This window comes from Mirounga leonina, unplaced genomic scaffold, assembly GCF_011800145.1.
Source record: "Mirounga leonina isolate KUSES-001 unplaced genomic scaffold, KU_Mleo_1.0 Mir_153, whole genome shotgun sequence".
Classification (NCBI taxonomy): domain Eukaryota; kingdom Metazoa; phylum Chordata; class Mammalia; order Carnivora; family Phocidae; genus Mirounga; species Mirounga leonina.
Window position 1 is genome coordinate 3792535 of NW_023270387.1, and position 23262 is coordinate 3815796.

Here is a 23262-nt window from a genome sequence, read left to right on the forward strand (position 1 = left end):
AGTTTGATTTGTTTTTGGGAAGAGACTATCCTGTGCCTCCCTAATATTCACCAAAGATGATCTCCACCAGTTTGGCAGACATATTAATCAAGATTCTTTCATTTGCAAGTGTCAGAAACGTAACTCTATCTAATTAACACAGGAAAAAATGAGCTCATGTATTTGGGAAGTTGATGGGAGCTGACACTTGTTCTGTACCTACTATGTGTGTGGTAAAAGCCTGCATTCTAGAATCAGATGGTTGAGTACCAATCCTAACTTTGCTTCTTCCTAGCAATATGACTTCGGGTGAGTCGTTTTCTCTATGCGCCTCAATTTCCTTATTTATGAAAGGAAGACAATAATGGCCTATACTCCATGGTGTTGCAAGGATTTAGTGAAATACTATGTATAAAGTGCTTAGAACAATGTTACCATTTCCTTAATCCTGACAACACCCCAATGAAGAAGTTATCATTTTTCAAAGGAATGAACAGACTTAGAAAAGGTAAGTGATTTGCCCAGAGTCACATGGCTAGCTGAGGTGGGGCTGTCTTTCTACCTCTCTGTGTTGGCTTCTGATCAGTGAGAAACATGCTTTGAGAAGATTAATCTGGTGCAGGATTATAAAATGAGTTAGAAAGGAGGATAGAAAGCAGCCCATGGAGAAACCACAGCAAAAATCCATCACAGAAGTCATGAAGGTCTGAGTTTGAGTAGCAGAAGCTGGAACACATAAGACACAACGGATTTGGAAGATATCATGGGTTGGGTGGACTTAGCCCTGGGTTGTACCGTGAAGGAAAAAGGAATTGGAGGTGAGTGTGACAAGAACGGATGTCCAGCAGCTGGCCCAGTCCCAGGGCCTGGTGCATAACAGATGCTCGATTAGGTTTTTGTTTTCATTTTTCAGTGAATGAATAAATGACAGTGAGACCTGGGGTCTCTGGGAGAATTGTGTTGTAGGGAAATTCAGGAGAAAAAGCAAGTTTGGGAGGGAGGCTGATGAGTTTCATTTTCAGGGCACTCTGTTGGAGAAGATAGCCAATATCAGGAGACCCCCACACAGCTGGGAACGGAAGTTCAGGTGGATTTCAGGGCTAGAGACAGAGACTTCAGAGTCTTCAAGGGGATGTGCATTTTGCAGCCATATGATAAATGGAGATTTCCAATGGGGAAAGTACCCACAAGAGAAGAGAGACAAAGGCAGGTCAATTCGGCAAGATCGATGCGGAGGAGCCAGAGAGCGTGGAGGTGAGCCAGACGCCACCCAGAGGGCAGAGAGGCACGCGTGACTGGCAGCCACAGCTGAGGGCCACGCAGCACGAGGGGGAGAGAGCCCACAGAATTGAAGATGAGGGCCATTAACCGGAGCTGTTCCAACAAAGCAATGGGAAAGGAAGCTAGATTTCACTGGGTCGAGGCGTGGGTAGATGAGGTTTTCCAGCCGGTGGGCTTCTCTCCTTCCCTTTGAGCCCGATGCTGATAACGGTCCCATCTTTCCAGACTGCTTTTACTCAGAGGCGAGACCACCGCTGCAGCCGGCAGCACGCTTTGTTTTGGGGGAGAGCTGGCTCAAATTCTTCTTTTTTCTCTGTCACTCTAATGAGGCTGGGTGGGGCTTGAACTGGCCCCCATGGATCCCCTGGGCCCACCCCGGCCCCTCTCAAAGCCCAGAGTTAGAAGTCCCTCCTGGATAAATGACCTATGTCTTCTCTTACTATCTGAGAAGGGCCAGAGAGAAAACAGAGAAGGGAGGCAGGGAGATGTTCATAGTCTTTACCTCCCCCGTCAAACATTCATTTTCATATTTTGTCTCTCACGAAACACAGAAAGACCAAATAACGAATGAGACCCCGGGTTTCCCAGAGCAGCGGTGTTAAAGGATTGTTTCTTAGGAGCAGGGAGGTCTTCGCAGAGCCCTAAGCTGTGTGGAAGAACCAAGTAGAAAAGATGGTGAGTTCGTATGGACCGTGAGGGCTTTGAGTTTCTGAATGGCGCCCGGGTATCAGTCCACGAGTCTGCTGGCAGGAGGGTCTGTGGTTCAGGGGAGGGCAGAGGCGGTGAGAGCCATTAGATTGCTGTGGTCTTGTTCCTCCTTGTGATCAGTCCCGCTGACCACACCCTGCTCCCTTTGCCTTTGCTGGGCCCACTCCACCTCTGCATTACTCTCACGGAGACTCTCACAGGACACCTGCCTTCCCTCCCTGTCTCTCCTTTCCTTCTCGTTTATCCACTGCCCTCAAATTAACCTGGAAACTCAGCTTTATAAGACTCCCCACATGAGTGGCTCTGGAGCACAATGATCAGTATTAGAAAAGCCATACGGCCAACAAAAGAGCATTTTTCTAATATCCTGTTTTCCCCTCCATGACCTGCTCAACCTTTATATGATGATAAAGGCCTACTTTCCATCTCCCCCATCTGACCCCATCCTGCAACCCACCATGGCAGAAGCAGCAGGGGAGGCAAGGAAGAATGTCTTCTCCCTTTATTGCTAGCGGAATCCATTTTTTTTCTTCCTTTACACATAAAAACACTCATGGCTACGCATTAGGACTTCTTACTCAGTAGAATGTTATTGAGGTCGTACATAGTATGGATTCATGTGGTTGGAGATGCATACATATATTTCTGTGCATCACAGTTCAATGGAACAACACCACAAAAAAAGAAAACATAACCCACCATTCTTATTGCTATTTTAACAAAATGTTTTAAATTGTTTCTTCCAGTTAATAGTGTAGGAAGAAAAATGGGGAAAGTGCATGCATTTTACCAGAATGAGCCATCAGAGATCTAAATAAATGGACCAAATGAGTTTGTTTGAATGTTCCCATTCACACAGGATTACACATTCAAATAAAGCTGTGTACATTTATTTGAATGTGTAATCAAGGAGCTGAGCATAAGTAGCACTTATTTCCAAGTGTAACTTCCCTGGTTTACACATGTGGGTACCTCAGTGTGTTGTTAAAAAGCAGAAAGTGGTTCTTTCTCTATGCATTTTATGCAGATGTGACAGCTTTTGCTATTGTTGACCCGCTTCATTGCCCCTCATGCACAAGGCACCTGCACATATAAACAGTCGTGCTGCTTCCAAAGGAAGGTTATATTCTAGTTTCTCAAGTTTTCTGAGGCTTCGAGAAAGTTAGAGTTCACTCGTTCCTTCATTTTTCGTTCAACAAATATTTGCCAGGCACTGTGATAGTCGCTGGGCGACAAAGATATTTGCGTGAACCACCCGGGCTTCTTATAGTGCCTGTTCCTCCTGGTCTTCGTACTCTTTGTTGGGAGGAACCTGTCATGGTTTATGACCCAACGCGTTTTAGGCCATTGACCTTTTTAGGCTACTACTTGGTTCTTTGGGAGCTCATGCTATCGTGTGTGATGTGGCGCATGAGTCCAAACGGGGACCCGCATGTGTCAATATTTAAAAAGTCGTTAACCAAACTGAAAAAATGTTTAAAACGGTGCAATCCGTCTACCTTATTTCTCTCTTCACAATGGCTGGAAGGCCAAGTTTGAGTTGAGAATTCTTGGCTTCCTCGGAGTTCTTTGCTGGACTGTGGCAGCACTGGGGAGCTAGCCCCTGGCCCCTGGTGAAGGCCTGTGAATGCTCCATTCTTCTCACACCCCTGGTTCTGTCTGCCCCACAAGGGGCTTTGCATTCCCGTGGGCAGGCACTGTGGTCCACACATCCACTCTCTGTCCATGCTGCATGAACAGTTGAGCAGACCAAGTGAAAAGAACTGAGCAGAACCTAGAAGCAGTTTGGGGCCACGTGGGAAGGAAATTTGGGGTCCCTGTACCTGGAAAGAGGCCTAGAAGAGGGGATGTGTGAGCTCTGGCCTTGCTGATGGAACCACCAAGTGGTTCTCCTGACTGCAAGCACACGGCTGGACAACTTGTGAGCATCATCCACGTACCTTGCTTCTTCATCACACGAGTGTTCATGTCTTTCCTGTGGGTGCCTCTCTGGTCCTCCTTGGCCTTTTCTGCACAGCCATCACTGTAGGTGGGAGCATGAGAAAGAGAAGACCACACAGACAAACATGATTCTAACTTTCCTTCCTCCTTCTACCCAACCTCATCCCCTTTATGGTGATACAGACCTCAGGGAGTGAGCCACACCTTGGGGGGTGGGGAGGGTTGTGCTGGCCTGAGTGCTATCGGTGTGTTTTGCACTAGGACAGAGCTCTTTCGGGACCCAGGAATTTTGATGACTCCCACCTAAGCTGTTTCATTAATTCTAAACAAAGTGTGGGAAGGGGAGAGAGGCAGCAGCAGATGGAAAGATGCTGCTGGAGAAATACAACTACTGGGGGGTTTTCAGGGTTAAAAAAGAGGTATTTTCATGTGTATATTTTTTCAAAATCTGAATTATCAAGAAAGAAAAATAGTTGACTAAGACCTTGGTATTGAATAACTGAATGCTAGTAAGAAATGCGTATGTCACATGATGCAAAGCTATATAGATACGTCTCCATAAAAATTTGCATGAGTAGATGACTTACATTAGCAAGATGGTGATGATGGTGGTGATGATGATGATGATGGTGATGATGACAGTGATGGTGGTGATGATGATGGTGGTGATGGTGGTGATGGTGGTGATGATGATGGTGATGACGGTGATGATGACAGTGATATTGGTGGTGATGATGGTGATGATGATGGTGATGGTGGTGATGATGATGGTGATGATGGTGATGACGGTGATGATGATGGTGATGTTGGTGGTGATGATGGTGGTGATGATGGTGGTGATGACGGTGATGATGACGGTGATGATGACGGTGATGATGGTGGTGATGATGGTGGTGATGATGACGGTGGTGATGATGGTGGTGATGATGATGGTGATGATGATGGTGATGATGATGGTGGTGATGACGATGGTGGTGATGATGGTGGTGATGATGATGATGATGACGATGGTGATGACGATGATGATGGTGGTGATGATGGTTGTGATGATGATGGTGGTGATGATGATGATGGTGATGATGGTGATGATGATGGTGATGATGATGATGGTGATGATGGTGATGATGATGATGGTGATGATGATGGCGGTGATGATGGTGGTGATGATGGTGATGATGATGATGGTGGTGATGATGGTGGTGATGATGGTGGTGATGATGGTGATGATCATTAACATTTATTGAGTGCTTACTCTGCGTCAGACACTTTTGTAAGAGTATACATTAACTCATTTAATCTTTCCAAAACCCTCAGGACAGATACAATTAGTGGCTGCATTTTGCAAATGAAAAATAAGGCACAGAGCTGTCCGACAACTTGGACATGTAATATTGTAAATTTGGATGTGACTCCAGAGCGTGTACTTCTAACCACTGCACATAGAGACTGAAGTGTCATCATCACTGAATTAGAGTGTCTTCTCTTTGGGCGCCTGGGTGGCTCAGTTGGTTAAGCGACTGCCTTCGGCTCAGATCATGATCCTGGAGTCCTGGGATCGAGTCCCGCATCGGGCTCCCTGCTCGGCGGGGAGTCTGCTTCTCCCTCTGACCCTCCCCCCTCTCATGTGCTCTCTCTCATTCTCTCTCTCTCAAATAAATAAATAAAATCTTTAAAAAAATAAAAAAGAGTTAGAGTGTCTTCTTTTTGTTTTGGTTAGGTTTATTTTTATTTTTACCTGCTACAGAAATAAAAGATTGGTGACCTACTTATCAATAAACATACTTATCGATTTTCTAGCATATCTCTAATAGTACATTTTTTTCCTCCAGGAAGTTTGGGGGTACCATGGTTTGTGTTTTACTTGTCCATTTCTTTCCACCTCTGTGACCCCCTTGTGATGTTAGTTTTGTCCCCACTGGGTCTCCATTTTGTCCTTGACCCCTATTAGACCTTGAGCTGAGTGAGTGAATGAGACCCCTGGGCCCTTCCTAGTGATTACAGTATATGGTTAGACTAATTACTGAACGAAGCAGTTTGATTAAAGACAGTGTCTATTTGAAGGAAGATTAGAATCCAGGACTGAAATATTGACCCAGTGGGAAGAAAAGGGATTATCTCATGAAAAAAGCATGGCATCAGTTATTTGGTACAACATATAAAGGAATTGTCTGATAAAGACAGTTTCAATGTTTCTTCTTCACTGAAGCAGATGACAGTGGTTTTGGAGATCTAGCCCTTTCTCTAATCCAGTTTAGTCTTCCTGAAATGGAGCTTTTGGTGTGTCATTCTAGCCCAAAGTACTGCAATAGGTCACTGTTGCTTATGGAATTAATTTCAGGCATTTGCAACTCAGCAAAATATTCCTCAAACTCCTTTGTCATGGAGTTTTACTACCTCCTTTTATTGCTTTTGTACATCAATCAGATGAAATTTGTTTCTTCTTACTCATTATGATCCCATTATTTCCTCACCTTGAAATACCTCTTTTAGTCCCACTCTTGTTTTTACATATCCAGATCTTACTCACTTCCAAAGTCCAGCTCATATTTTCATAAAATGTTCCTAATTCCCCACATGGAAATAACTTTTCCCACTTCTGAATTCCCAGGACATATGCTTATTTCTCTTAATACAAATAACATTCTCAGGGCACCTGGGTAGCTCAGCATCTGACTCTTGATTTCAGCTCAGGTCATGATCTCAGGGTCTTGAAATTGAGCCCCACTTTGGGCTCCATGCTCAGTACAGAGTCTGCTTGAGATTTTCTCTCTCTCCCTCTGCCTCTTCCCACCATTGCACTCCCTAAATAAATAAATACATGCTTATATACATAAATAAATAAAATCTTTAGAAAAAAACAAAAACAAATGACATTCTCAACCCTGCTTAATAGTTAGGTCATTATCATCTCCATATTGACCTCTTGATACAGGACATATATCTAAATCATCTTTGTATTTATTAAGGCACTCAGCATGGCACTTTGTACATATTAGGTACTGAAGTATATGCCATTTTGAAATGAATGGATGACTATGAACAGATGTTCTCAGATCATATCTGAAACAGATTTAAGTCCTTTTCATATCTCTTTAATAATAAACACATCACAGTGGAGGTTCTAGTGACATCTAGAGACCCTTATAGAACCAAGGAATTGATTTCTGCAGTTGGGTGTGTTAGCTCAGTGCTGGCTCATAGCTGAGCCCCTTCCCAGAAGCTACTTCACCCAAAGAATGGACCTTACTTGGAGACAACTGGCATTGAATGATTGGCTGAGCTGAAGTTCAAAGACCATGCCCCCTCACCTCAGTTTGGGACATCTCTGAAGGGCCACCCCTGCTTTGAAGCACCCCCATGGGACTGACTGAGATCTCTTGCAACTGAACTATAGTTCAACTTCTCCCACTGTCCAGTACTCATGGATGTGGTTCCAGAGAGAATTCACCAATAAGTTTCTTTTATGCAAATCTCCAATTTCCAACTCAGAGTCTGTTTCCTGGAGAACCAAATTTAAGACACATGTTTCTTCACTGGATTATTTTCTAGAGCTCTTAGACTTCGGCACCATATGTATCTGGGTTTGTAGCACATTTTAATCCTGACTTTATCACTTACTAGATATGTGAACTTGGAATGTTAGTTATATTCTTGTACCTGTTAGGATCAGATTTACCTGTATATAATGAAAACACAAAATCACTGCTGGCTAAATTATATTTAAAAAATCTTTCTCATACAGGAGATCAGGGGTATGGAATAGAGGAGTCCTCATGATGTGAATAGGAACCAGTTCTGTGATTCTCCACTCTATGGTGTGATCCTTGTCTTCATGATCCAAAATAGCTGCTGGAGTTCCAGCCATCACATGAATTAAAGAGTGGAGAAGAAAAGAATGGCATGACCGCTCCCTTTTAAGGAGATTTCCCAGAAGTTTTATACAATACTTTGGTGTATATCATTGGCTAAAACGTATGTCATAGCCATCCCTAGAAAATGTATCTGAAAAAACTGAAAAATGTATCTGTACTATGTGCATAGTAAAAGTTTTGTTCTCTATAGAATGCTTTGCTGTAAGGGTTAGGAATAACTATATATTGTCTAGACAGATAATGGTCAATAAATGGTCCAAAATCCTTTCTTTTATTTCATAGCTATTTTTTATTATAAAACATTTAATTTTTAATAAGGTAGCACTATAGATAAGTCAGGAGTAGTAGGAACTAAATATTAGTGAGTATTATTTGTTAAAACCTAATAGAATTGAGTGACTGAGATCTCTGAGCCTTCCCTTCCTATGACCTTGTCATAATGGCATTGTGATATGATTAACAGAACGATACTGATACATATTGGTAAAGAAAACAAGTTCCTTTAATGCAGGCAAAGAATATAACTAAATGTGCAGATGCTACTTAGAGCAGGGGAGACAGAAGTAATTAGAACCAGAGGAGCAACAGTCCCTGGTCTGCAGGTCCTCACCGAATTGTTGCCAATGATACCATCATTCCGGACAGGAATCCCGTGTGGTTCCTTGAGTAGCGCCCTCTGCCTTTGAGCTTTTGGGTTGTTTGTAGAGTCATGCCGTTTGTTGACTATTCTGTAGATTTCCAGCTCCTTTCTTGTTTGCCAGCAAGATGCAACCTCAGCATACTCTCAGAGTGCTTACTCAGAGTGCTATCAAAAGTCAGTTTTCCAGGACCAAGTTTCCAGGCGTACCTATCCCTAGCGCTTCCTTTCTCTAACTGCCTAGACCACCTCTGTGAGTTTGGGCAAGCAGAACTGGGAAGATTATATACAACAAGAGTTCCTGGCACTCGTCTGTAGACTTTTCTTCTGGAGTTCTGACCTTAGCTGCCGTCTGCCCACATTAAACATCAGTCAGGAAAACCATAACTCCTACTCTTGTGCACTAGACAGAGGTTTAATTGTTAAGTGGGATCAATGTACAGTTGCTTTTCAGTAAATTACAGTGATTTTTTTTATGGCTGTTTATGAGCAGTATGTTCATCCTCCTCTCACTCTTTCTGAAATCAGGGTACCATATGTCAGCATGCTCTTGATCAAAGCAAATGTGTGGATCTTTCCATCTGCAGAATCTGGATCAGCTTTATTACACTCAGGCCCACCTGGATCAGATTCAGTGTTTTCTCTGTTGTCTCTTAAATTATTTTTTGGATGAGGCTTATTTGCATCTTGGGGCCATGTGGAATTCTTCCAAGACAAAATATGAACACAACAATTGAAGATAATTGTGAGCCCTGACCTCTCCTTGGGACAAAAAACTTCATTACAGGGTAGCTTTAAGTCTTTATGGTAAACAATAAAATTGGCTTGGTCCTCGTACAAGAATCGGCGTGGAGTCTGGAAACATCATTTGGTTTTGTCATTGGGCAGCCCTGGTTCTGAGTCTATCCTTTACCACCTTTTAGCTTTATGATCTTAGGGAAATAAATTAATCTCTCTACATGTACTTCTTAGTATTCATAGTATTTCTATAAGGATTTAATAAGATTTATAAAGCCTATCACATAGTGTCTGATAGAGTAACCAACACTGAAGATGAACTTTTGTAATAGTATTATTCATTACTTATAAAAGAGGATTTTCTTCTAATTATAGCATGGACTTCTTAAAAATAAGATTTTAAACGCATGTTAAATCTGATCAAATCTTTTTGAGCATCAGCTGAGATAATCATGATTTTTCTCCTTTAGTTCATTGACATGAGGAATTACTCTAATATTTTTGAGGTGAATCATTCTTATATTCCTTGGATAAACCCTCTGCAGCTTACTATTATTACTTTTTTGAAGGCACTTTTAGATTTAATTAATGAACATAGTACAAGGTAACATATTATTTAAGGATCTTTTCTACTACATGTATAAATGGAATGGGCCTATAATGTTCTTTCCCTGATGTTTCCTTTTCTGACACTGGAATCAAGATTACACTAACCTCATAAAAAGAGTTGGGCATCTTTTTTCCATTTTTCTAAAATAATTTATATAAAATAGTGAAGAATTACTCCTTGAAAATTTGGTAGAATTCTCCTGTAAGGCCAAGATAGCCTGGGTTTTAGGGGAGAAATAGTCTGTGATTACCATTTTAATTCCTTTAATACTTGACTGCTCTATTGAAATTCTCTTTCTTGCACCAATTTTTATATTTTTTCCAGTTTTTATATTTTATACATTTCTAGAACTATTTCCATTTCATCTGTGTTTTCAAATTCATTAATGTAAGCTGTTTATAATAGTTTTTTGTCATCTTAAAATAACTGGTATCTTCTTATTTTCCCTTTTTAATATTAACTTTGATTTAATTGTATCTTCCCCATTTTCTCTTGCTTAATCTTACTATAGGTATGTTTGGCTTATTATTTTCATCTTTTCAAAGAACCAGCATTTAGTTTTGCTAATCCTGTTCTCACCTTTAATATTCCAGCCCTCCTTGTTTTTTTTTGTTTTTTTTTGTTTTGGTGGAGGGGTGTAATGATTAGTTGTTCTAAGTCCAAATTTTTGAGATGAATACTAGTCATTAGAAAAAACTTTTATTATGGAAATTTCATACATATATTTATATGTATATTATTATTTTATATTATATGTTTTATATTATTTATATGTAATTTTATATTAGTTTATATAACAAAATATAAAATATGTGAAATATATTATTAATATAAAAATATAGAACAGTATGTAAAATATTATATACTATATATTATTTTATATATTATATATACATATATAAAGTAGAGAGGATGGAACATAAGCCTGCACACAGCATTAGCAGTTCCGTTTTGGACAATCTCCTCTCCTCTCTACCCCGGCCACTTCTCTCCCCCTCCGGGTCAAACCCCATACATCATAGCATTTAACCTACAAATATCCACATGATAATCTCCAAATATACAGATTCTTTTTTGAAATATAACCACAATGCCATTATCCTACCTAAAATATTAAAAACTGAGTGATATCTTTTTTGAACCTTGTATTTTATTTTATTATTTCATTTCACTTCAGAAAGGACACTTAACATGAAATCTATTAACAAATTGTTTTTAAAGATTTTATTTATTTGACAGAGAGTGCGAGAGAGCACAAGCAGGGGGAACAGTAGAGGGAGAGGGAGAAGCAGGCTCCCTGCTAAGCAGGGACCCCAATGCGGGGCTGGATCCCAGGACCCTGAGATCATGACCTGAGCCGAAGGCAGATGCTTAACCATCTGAGCCACCCAGGAGCCCCAGTTATTAACAAATTTATAAGTAATATCTAATTCTGGTTTTGATTTGCATATCCTTGATGGTCAGTGATGTTGGGCATCTTATCCTATATCTTATGTATTGTTGGTATAGCAGAAGATTAATCCTAAGCCATCTGTATGGCTTTCTTTAAGAAAGGTCTATTTAAAACTCCTTTGCCCATTTTAATTGGGTTATTTGATTTTTTTTCTGTAGAGTTGTAGGAGTTCCCTATTTTAGAAATTAACCCTTTTTCAGACAGTTTGCAAATATTTTCTCCCACCCATGGGTTGCCTTTTCCTTCTTTGATTGTTGCCTTTGCTGTGCAGAAGTTTTTTAGTTTGATGTAATCCTACTTGTTTTTCTTTTATTTTCTATGCTATTGGTGTAATATCCATGAAATTGTTGTCAAGACCAATGTCATGAGATGTTTCTCCTATGTTTTCTTTTGGGAGTTTTACAGTTTCAGGTGTTAAATCAAAGTCTTTAATCAATTTTGAGTTGATTTTGTAAATGAGGTAAGATAAGGATCCAATTTCACTTTTTCACACTTGGATATCCAGTTTTCCCAACACCATTTGTTGAAGAGACTGTCTTTGTTCCATTGGACATTCTTTCCTGCTTTGTCAAAGATGAGTTGACCATAGAGTTGAGGGTCCATTTCTGGGTTCTCTATTCTGTTCCATTGATCTATGTGTCTGTTTTTGTGCCAGTACCATGCTGTCTTGATGATGACAGCTTTGTAATAGAGCTGGAAGTCCGGAATTGTGATGCCGCCAGCTTTGCTTTTCTTTTTCAACATTCCTCTGGCTATTCAGGGTCTTTTCTGGTTCCATACAAATTTTAGGATTATTTGTTCCATTTCTTTGAAAAAAGTGGATGATATTTTGATGGGGATTGCATTGAATGTGTAGATTGCTTTAGGTAGCATTGACGTCTTCACAATATTTGTTCTTCCGATCCATGAGCATGGAACGTTTTTTCCATTTCTTTGTGTCTTCCTCAATTTCTTTCATGAGTATTTTATAGTTTTCTGAGTACAGATCCTTTGTCTCTTTAGTTAGATTTATTCCCAGGTATCTTAAGGTTTTGGGTGCAATTGTAAATGGGATCGACTCCTTAATTTCTCTTTCTTCTGTCTTGTTGTTGGTGTATAGGAATGCCACTGATTTCTGTGCATTGATTTTATATCCTGCCACTTGACTGAATTCCTGTATGAGTTCTAGCAGTTTTGGGGTGGAGTCTTTGGGGTTTTCCACATAAAGTATCATATCATCTGCAAAGAGTGAGAGTTTGACTTCTTCTTTGCCGATTTGGATGCCTTTGATTTCTTTTTGTTGTCTGATTGCTGTGGCTAGGACTTCTAATACTATGTTGAATAGCAGTGGTGATAGTGGACATCCCTGCCGCGTTCCTGACCTTAGGGGGAAAGCTCTCAGTTTTTTCCATTGAGTATGATATTCGCTGTAGGTTTTTCATAGACGGCTTTTATGATATTGAGGTATGTACCCTCTATGCCTATACTCTGAAGAGTTTTGATCAAGAAAGGATGCTGTACTTTGTCAAATGCTTTTTCTGCATCTCTTGAGAGGAAAATATGGTTCTTGTTCTTTCTTTTGTTAATGTATTGTATCACGTTGATTGATTTGCGGATGTTGAACCAAACTTGCAGCCCAGGGATAAATCCCACTTGGTCGTGGTGAATAATCCTTTTAATGTACTGTTGGATCCTATTGGCTAGTATTTTGGTGAGAATTTTTGCATCCATGTTCATCAGGGATATTGGTCTGTAATTCTCCTTTTTGATGGGGTCTTGTCTGGTTTGGGGATCAAGGTAATGGTGGCCTCACAAAATGAGTTTGGAAGTTTTCCTTCCATTTCTATTTTTTGGAACAGTTTCAGAAGAATAGGTATTAATTCTTCTTGAAATGTTTGGTAGAATTCCCCTGGGAAGCCATCTGGCCCTGGGGTTTTGTTTGTTGGGAGATTTTTGATATCTGCTTCAATTTCCTTAGTGGTTATAGGTCTGTTCAGGTTTTCTATTTCTTCCTGGTTCAGTTTTGGTAGTTGATACATCTCTAGGAATGCATCCATTTCTTCTAGATTATCTAATTTGCTGGCATAGAGTTGCTCATAATATGTTCTTATAACTGTTTGTATTTCTTTGGTGTTGCTTGTGATCTCTCCTCTTTCATTCATGATTTTGTTGATTTGGGTCATTTCTCGTCTCTTTTTGATAAGTCTGGCCAGGGGTTTATCCATCTTGTTAATTCTTTCAAAGAACCAGCTCCTAGTTTCATTGATCTGTTCTACTGTTCTTTTAGTTTCTATTTCATTGATTTCTGCTCTGATCTTTGTTGGTACTACCTCTTGTTCTTTTTTTGAGGTGATTTTTTCCATCTTGTCATTTTGTCCAGAGGAGAATAGATGAATGAGAGAACAAAATGCTAACAGGGTAACAACGTCCCCGGAAAATATACTCTAAACAAATCAGAAAAGACCTGAAGCAGTGGGAAAAGAAAGGGAAAGAGAGAGAGAGAAAAAAAAAAAAAAAGATAAAGATAAAAGGAAACAAAAACAGAACAAAACAGAACAAAAACAGAATATGATCAAATATGATCAGGCTGGTGCATAGATCAGTGCCACACACTAGATTTTGTTGTATTTTGGTCTGTTAGAAGAAAGTGCCTCCCAAAATTTTAAAGAAAGAAAAACTTATATATGTACAAAAATAAGGGTTGATATGATGAAGGGATGGAATATGACTGTAAAGATGGAAATTATAAAAAAATTTATAAAAGGAATTGTTAAGAAGTTGTTTGAAAAAAGAAAGAAAAGAATTTAAAAAAAAAAAAAGGAAAAGGAGAGAATGTGATCAGGCAGGGAAGTAGGAAAAAACCGTACACTAGAGATTTAGGGTATATTTTGATCTGTTAGAAGAAACTATCTCAAAATTTTAAAGAGAGAACAACTTATATATATAAGCCAAAAATACGGGTAACTACTATGAAGGGATAGAATATGACTCTAAAAATGAAAAATAAAAATGTTTTTTAAAAAAGGGATTGATAAGATGTTGGTTGAAAAAGGGAAAAAAAAAAGTAAAAAAAAAATTAACTTTGAAAGACTAAAGAATCATGGTAAAAAAGCCGTGAATTCTATGTGCAGAAGTCCCCTAGCGCTGGAGTTCTGCCGTTCTCATTGATCGGTGAACTTGGTCTTGGCCGGCTGTTCTCGCTGATCTTCTGGGGAGGGGCCTGTTGCCGTGGTTTCCAAATGTCTCTGCCGGAGGCGGAAGTGCCCCGCCCTTGCCCCCTCCCGGCTGAGTCATCTGCTGCTCTCCGGGGCTTTTGTTCCCTGCGAGCTTTCCGTACAGCTTTGGAGGCGGAGAGTGAACATGGCGGCCTCCCAATCTCCACCCCGGAGGAGCCGAGAACTCGGGGCCCCGCTCCTCAGTGAGCCCCCAGAGAGAAGCCGTCAGTCACTCCCGGCTCCCCGGTCTCCGGCCGCACTCCGTGCTCGCCCGGCCTGTTACCGCGCGCCTCTATCTCCGGTACCCGACCCGGTCTGGAGTCTCCAACCCAGCAGATCCCTGCGGTGCCCTCCCGCGCGGCTCCTCCCCGGGGAGGAAGGTGAGTCTCCCCGGATCTGCCACTTGTGGGGTCCCTGCTGGAGGAGCAGGGCCCCGACTGTGCCGCGGATCACGGTCAATGGCCACCCCGAGCTGAGAGCCCGCGCCTGGGCTCCGCCTCTGCAGCCGGCTTCCCTGCTCCGATCCCTGGGAGCTCTGCCGCACTCAGGCACCCCCGGTCTTCCTGTGACCCTGAGGGTCCTGAGACCACACTGTCCCGGGGGTTCCACCCCCCGCTCAGCCACCAGAGTGACGTCCCTCGGCGGAGCAGACTTTTAAAAGTTCCGATTTTGTGCTCCGCGGCTCTATCACTTGCCAGAAGCGGCCGACGGAGGCCCCTCCCCCGCCATCTATCCTCCCCAATATCGCCTCGGATTCACTTCTCCGCACGTCCTACCTTCCAGAAAGTGGTCGCTTTTCTGATGAGAGAGTTGTTGCTCTTCTTTTCTTCGATCTCCTGTTGAGTTCGTAGGTGTTCAGAATGGCTTGATCCCTATCCAGCTGAATTCCTGAGAGGAGACGAAATCCAGGTCTCCTACTCCTCCGCCATCTTGCTCTGCGCCCCCCCCCCTTTTTTAAAGTATGCTCCACACCCAGCATGGAGCCCAGTTCAGAGCTTGAACTCATGACCCTGAGATAAACATCTGAGCTGAGATCAAGAGTCAGATGCTTATCCGATTGAGCCACCCAGACACCCCTGGTTCCTTTTGATTATCATTTTTTTTGAAATATATGAACTTTTTTATATGTTTGCCTAAAACTCATCCTGAGTAGGGCCAGAACTCTGATTCAGATTAGTTGAAATAATTGTTGATGCTTTTGTGCATGTGAGTTTATTTGGAATTTACTTCTTCCCCATCAATGGATATAGGATCTGTGATATATATACATATGTACATATATATATGCATATATGCATTCTCCCCCTCTGTCCCTGGCACGGTGGGTTCCTACAGCTGTGATTTGTGTGAATATGATTCTCCTGTCACTTGCTCATCTTGTTTTTCTCATCACAGGAGCGTTTTACACCTCAGGGTGAGCTTCTCTCCTTTCACTTCCTTTCCTTTGAGAAGCTTCTTTTTCTTGTTCTTTCTGTTCTATCTTGGCTTTTTCTCTCGACTTCTTCCCACTCACATTTCTGCTCAATCTTCACTGTTTTTGACAGTTTCTCTACCTATTTTGACTTATAGGGTTTTAGCTTTCTCCTGTTTTCACAAAAAAAATGGATTAGTGATTTTGTTTTCCTCATTGGTTTTGAATGACTTCCAAGGAAGACAAAGAAGAGTGCTGTCTTCACACTTGTAGTCATTTTATTGTTTATGAATGTCTTCCACATGTCAGGTTTTTTCTATAAGGCTGGCTGTTGTAATACAAGTAACAAGGTATTTATTTGCATTCTGAAGGAATCCGATCTGGGAAGGGTTCTTGAGCAGGGTAGAATTTTGAATAATAAGCTCTAAATTTCTCTAAACAGTGACATAGTCTATCTCATGTGTTAATTTTTCACTAGTTTTGAAAATTCTCTAGACTTAGTTCAGTAACTTAGTCACTCCTTTTTGACACCTTGTATACCTTAGGGTAATAATCACTTTTGATTAATTTAAATATTCTCTAGAAAGCCTTTCACATGAGCCCTGGCCAATAGTTTGTGTTCAATAAATGTTAGCTTTCTATGCTATGTTCTTTATGCTTGTCATCCACTGAGTACTTACAGTAGTCTGCTATTAACCCTATTACCAGACCAGGACACTGGGGAGCAGAGAAGTTAAATTACTCACCCAAGCTGAGTGGCAAACCCAGCTGTTTTACCCCCTCTGCTTGTCCCCACCCTCTGCTCTTACTCTCTCTTTTAAAAAAATCTTTATGTCATTTGGGGCGCCTGGGTGGTTCAGTTGGTTAAGCGTCCGATTCTTGATTTCAGCTCAGGTCATGATCTCAGGGTCATGGGATCGAGTCCCACATCGGGCTCTGTGCTCAGCAGGAAGTCTGCTTGAGATTCTCTCTTTCTCCCTCTGCTCCTCCCCCACTTGCTCTCTCTCTCTCTAAAATAAATAAATATTTTTAAAAAATCTTTACATTATTCTGCTTACTTTGAGAATCACTGAGAAACTACCCATTATTTCTCTTTTAAAAATGAAACCATCTTTGCTCCTTTGTGGTTTTATTGGGTTCTTTTCCCCCCTTTTAGAACATGGTTATGGTAGAAAGCATCACTTCATAAGGGCCTGATTCCTGTTTATGTCAATGGAAACATTGTTTCTTGTTTCCTAAGACTGTGTTCCTACTTACATGTCCTACACTTGGGACCTGTCTTTTTTACAGTAACATGGCTTTGTGAACTCCTGTCTCATCTCCTTTCCATGGACCGCCCTTTCCTGGGTCCCCCTTTCTCCTCTTTCAGAGACCCCTGCTCCCCTTTCTCCTTCCCTCTAGTTCCTTTCAGCTTTCTGGTTCCTTGAAGAGGCTCTGTCACATCCGTAATCACTGTGTGCGGCTCTGGTCCTCTGTCCTTCTTTCAGACAAGCACATCTTTCTCATGCTGGCTCTGACCCCTTGTTAGAACACAAGACTGATTAGCCGTGATGCTCGCAAAGTCCCATATTCACATCCTTCAGAGATGCAGGTGGCTGGAGGGGATTAAGGTGTGCAGGAGATTTACTGAAGGAAGTTCTGTGAAGAATAAAGGAGGAAAAATGAGCAGTTTATTTTTTACTTTTTTGCCATTGCCCTTAGAGTCAGATCCAAATATATATATATGGCCAAGAGTGATGTCATGGAGCTTACCCCCTGTGTTTTTTTTTTCCTAGGAGTTTTATGGTTTCTGGTCTTACATTCAAGTCTTTAATCCATTTTAAGTTAGTTTTTGTATATGGTGTAAGACAGTGATCCTATTTTATTCTTTCGCATATGACTGTTCAGTTTTCTGAACACTAGTTATTGAAGAGACTGTCCCTTCCTCACTGTATAGTCTTACCTCTGTTGTCATAAATTAAATGACCACATATGCCTGGGTTTATTTCTGGGCTCTCTATTGTTCCATTCATCTATGTGTCTGTTTGGATTACTACAGGTTTGTAATGTAGTTTGAAGTCAGGAAGTGTGATGCCTCCAGCTTTGTCTTTTTTTCTCAAGATTGCTTTGGTGATTTGGGATCCTTGGTGATTCCATACAAATTTTAGGGTCGTTTGTTCTATTTCTATGAAAATATTATTTGGTATTTTGATAGAGATTGCATTGAATCTATAGATTGCTTTGGGTAATATGGACATTTCAACAGTATTAATTCTTCTAATTCATGAGTACAGAATATCTTTCCATTTATTTGTGTCATCTTCAATTTCTTTCATCAATGTCTTCTAATTTTCAGTGTACAGGTTTTTCACCTCCTTGGTTAAATTTATTTCTAGGCATTTTATTCTTTTTGATACAATTTATTTATTATTTTTAATATATTTTTTAAGATTTTATTTATTTATTTGACAGAGAGCACAAATAGGCAGAGCCATAGACAGAGGCAGAGGGAGAAGCAGACTCCCTGCTGAGCAGGGAGCCTGATGTGGGGCTCGATCCCAGGACCCTGGGATCATGACCTGAGCTGAAGGCAGATGCTTAACCAACTGAGCCACCAGGCACCCATTTTTGATGCAATTTAAATGGGATTGTTTTTCTTAATTTCTCTTCTCGATAGTTCATTGTTAGTGCATAAAAATGCAACAGATATTTGCATATTGGTTTTGTATGCTGCAACTTTATTGAATTTATTTAGTAGTCCTAACAGTTTCTTTGGTGGAGTCTTTGTAGTTTTCTATATGTAATACTAGATTATCTACAGATAATGAGTTTTACTTCTTCCTTTCCTATCTGGATGGCGTAACTGGGTTATCTTTATTTTATTTTATTTTTGCTATTCAGTTGTATGAGTTCCTTATATATTTTTGGAATTAACCCCTTATCAGAAATATGGTTTGCCAGTATTTTCTCCATCCTGTGGGTTGTCTCTTCCCTCTATTGATTATTATCTTTGCTGTGCAGAAGCTTTTTAGCTTGATGTAGTCTCATTTGTCTATTTTTTTTTTTAAAGATTTTATTTATTCATTTGAGACACAGAGATACAGAGAGAGAGAGAGAAAGCATGAGCAGGGAGAGAGGCAGAGGAAGAAGCAGGCTCCTCGCTGAGCCAGGAGCCCGATGTGGGGCTCGATCCCAGGACTCTGGGATCATGACCTGAGCCGAAGGCAGATGCTTAACCATCTGAGCCCCCCAGGTGCCCCCCATTTGTCTATTTTCATTTGTTGTCTGTGCTTTTGGAGTCATATTTGTGAAATCATTGCCAAGACCAGTGTTTTTTTCTCCTGTGCTTTCTTCTTAGAGATTTACAGTTTTATGTTTACATCTTTAATCCATTAAGAGTTGATTGTTGTGTCTGGTGTATGATAAGATCCAATTTCAATCTCTAGTACCTGGATATGTCGTTTTCCCAACTCCATTTGTTGAAGACAAGGAATCCCCATTGTCCTTTTCCCATTGTGTGTTCTCGGCACTCTCATTGAGGATCAGATGACTGTATACGTGTGGGTTTATTTCTGGGCTTTTCATTCTGTTCCATTGGTCTATATGTTTGTCTTTATGCCAATACCTTGATGACGGAAATTACGTAAAACAAAAGCAAATGGAAAGACATTCGTGTTCATGGTCTGGAAGACTTAATATTGTTAAAAGTTTCTTTCTACCCAAAGTGATCTATAGATTCAGTGCTGTGCCCATCAAAACCCTAATGGCAGCTTTTACAGAAATAGAAATAAACAACCCTAAAATTCATGTGGAAGCATGAAAGATCCAGAATGGCCAAAGAAATCTTGAGGAAAAAGAACAAAGCCAGAGGCGTCATATTTCTTGATTTCAAAATATATTTCAATGATATAGTATTTGAAACAGAATGGTACTGGCTATCCATTGATTCTAAAATGTACCAGAACCAGCATAATTAGTACCTACATAAAAATATTTTGTGAATATTACACCAGAGGGATAGAAGTTAAAATAATTTGCTGGTGCGTTCATCCTAGAAACAACTTTCACTCAGGTTGATTCATTGTGTCAATTTGCTGAGATGTGATTGGACACCAGAGCATAAAGGTGAGGCCACTATCATTTCTCCTTACTAAAAAGTGAGGAGGGAATTTAATAGACTCCTACAGAGAGGAATATTATCCCATGCCCTCCTAAAGAATTCTTGTTATTTTGTGATCCTTAGAGACTCTGATTGTACCTATGACTAGGTGTGGATACTTGCTTGGGCCTGGGTGTGTTCATCTCTGCCTTCAAGTGAACAGGAGTGGTGGGTTTTTAGCTTTAACATTTTGTAATCTCAAAGCAGCAGACAAACTGACCTCCAAAAGGAGGTGGCAACAAAGAGGCCGTCTGGGAACGCGAGGCAGGGAATCCACACCGGGGCGTCTGCATGCAGGGCTGAGCGCAGAACCAGTCTCCAGGTTGATAGAAGACATACAAAGGTGTTTCTTAAAATGTCCACACAAGATCCTCTTCCAAAGGCTTGCCGAAGTGGTCAGAAGCTGTTTGTCCCCTTTAACGCCCTGGTAGGCAGAAATAAAATAAATCGGAATAAAAGAAGCTCTGGAGGCACATACAGCAGATTTAGATCTATGGTTTGTGTATTTATTATTTGATCTTTTGTCTGGTTTCCTGGCCCATGCTTCTGTCAGCCTGATACTAATTCTAATACCAATGACACTGATACCAATGATGATAAATACCAAATGGATGGAATACAACCCAAGAGCCAGACATTCTTCTGAATACAGACATATCCCATTGTATTGACTTCCCTTTATCGTGCTTCACAGATGCTGTGTTTTAGGCAAAGTTTTGCAAGGTCCAGAACTTTAGTGGAGGAAGTTGCTGCCGACGGGGTGGAAACAGCAAGAGAACCCGGATCAGAAGTGGAGCCTGAAGATGGGGCTGATCTGCTGCAATCTCGTGATCAGACCTGAACGGATGAGGAGTTGCTTTTTGTGGATGAGCAAAGACAGTGGTTTCTTGGGATGGAATCTACTGGCGAAGGTGCTGTGAAGATTGTTGAAATGACAGCAAAGGACTCAGAATATGACAAATTTAGAGTTGATAAAGCAACGGCAGTTTTGAGAGAATGGACTCCAATTTGGAAAGAAGCTTGGCTGTAGATGAAATGCTATCAAACAGCATTGCATGCTACAGAAAATTCGTTGGTGAAAGCCAATCAATGCGACACATTTCATTGTTGTCTTATATTAAGAACTTGCCGCGGCCGCCCCAGCCTTCAGCAGCCACCACCCCGATGAGTCGGCAGCCCTCAGCACTGAGGCAAGACCCTCCACCAGCAAAAAAATCATGACTTACTGAAAGCTCAGATGATGCTTAGCAGCTTTTAGCAATAAAGTATTTTTATATTACGGTATATGTACGTTGTTTTTAGTACACTTAATAAACTATTATACACTTCATAGACTACGGTATAGTGTAAACATAACTTTTATATGAACTGGGAAGCCAAGAATGTTGTTGGACTTGCTTTATTGTGATAGTCAGTTTATTGCAGTGGTGTTGAACTGAGCCAAAAATACCCCTGAGGTATGCCTTTCCTTTCTGTAAATTATCTCAGTTAATCCTCACAATAGCCCCATGAAATAGACATTTCGCTTATTTTAGAGATGGGGAAACTGGAAGGTAGAGAGTTTGAGCAATTTATACAAGGTCAAGCTTCTAGTAAGTGTGAGTTGGACATAAGTCGTGGGCATCTAGAGCCCATGCGCTTCATCGCTTTGCCCTGCTTTCTCCCTGCGTGACTCTAGGCTGTTGGGTTGGCATCATTAATTTCTCGGTTTCTGTGCTTACGGGTGAGCCAGTTACCAGTTTCTGTTGCTGCCTGCAGCCTGCTGTTTCTCCCTTTGCAACCTCTGTCCTTCCTATCAGCACACCTGTGCATGCCGTGTTTGGCCCAGTCCCAGCTCTTCGGCTGACTTTAACATGACAGAGCTTGAGTTACGGAGATGGTAAATGCACGGTCTGTTACTTATCTGTCGCTGCTGTAACACATGACCAAAGTGCATGGGTGAAAACCCCGGAAATGCTTTTTCTCCCACTGAGGAAGGCCAGAAGTCTGAAATCAAGGTGTCCGTAGAGCTGTGCTCCTCCAGGGGCTCCAGGGGCGAATCCATTCTTGGCGTCTCCCCGCTTCCAGGGGCCGTCAGCATTCCTTGACCCGTGACTCCAATCTCTACCTCCGTGGTTACATCGTGTCTTTCTCTTCTGTCAAAGTTCCTTCTACCTCACTTTTTGAAGGACAGGTGTCCCACCCTGATAATCCAGGATAGAGGACACTCCTCGAAATCCTTAGTTTAATCACGTCTTTTACCACATAAGGTGATTTCATTCTTTCACCATATAGCAAGGTAATATTTGCAGGTGCTTCAGAGTAGGATGTGGACAGATCTTTGAGGGGGACACCCTTCAACCCAATAGACATGGCAAGACAGCAGTCACTCGTTTGCACAATTGCTAATCGATTCCTGAATTGCAATAAAGCTGGTACCTCTCCCGAGTACAGAGAGCTACTGTCAATGGGCTGGCGCTTGCTTTGGAGGTAAAATCAGCGTGTTATTCATAAGATGATATGTAATGTCCCCTCTCGACCCTTATAATTGCTTTTCTGGTGCTCTGTGCAAACGGGCAGCAACACCAGGCTTTTAGTATTGTACTTAGAAGGGGTCGAAGTGCTTTGTTTCTCTTGGATATTGGCAGGCGATAAAAATGATGTGAAGATTTTAATCATCTCTGAGGACAAAAATATTTTTTGCATGTTGCTAGAAAGCTTCTTTCCTGAATTTGATGAAAGAATAATACTGTCTTCTCCAGTCATTCCATGCTGATACTCTAGGTGATCAGCCTATAAGGACCCCAAAACCTGCCCGAGGTTCTAGTCACTCTACTTATAATCTGGATATTTCCATAAAAACAGAACAGTAGCTGCTAGAAAACAGAGATCATAAGTGTAAAATGCTATTTTTTACAATTTATTTTGGGTCCTCATTTCCATAATCTTTTCTTTTTTAGTGTTTTCACTTACCTGGCATTGATTTTAGTTTTTTATTTTTATTTTATTTTTTTGAGATTTTATTTATTTATTTGACACAGAGAGAGAGCACAAGCAGGGGAAGTGGCAGCAGGAGAGGGAGAAGTAGACTCCCTGCTAAGCAAGGAGCCCGATGCGGGGCTCGATCCCAGGACCCTGAGGTCATGACCTGAGCAGAAGGCAGATGCTTAACCGAATGAGCCACCCAGGAGCCCCAGTTTCTTGTTTTTAGTTGAAAAACATTTCATACACAATCTTTGGATAACAGGTAGATTGTTGTAGAGCAGAGTACGTGGTGTGATAGTTGGGTATTCAGACAGATGTAGGTGGAGTCTTGACCCT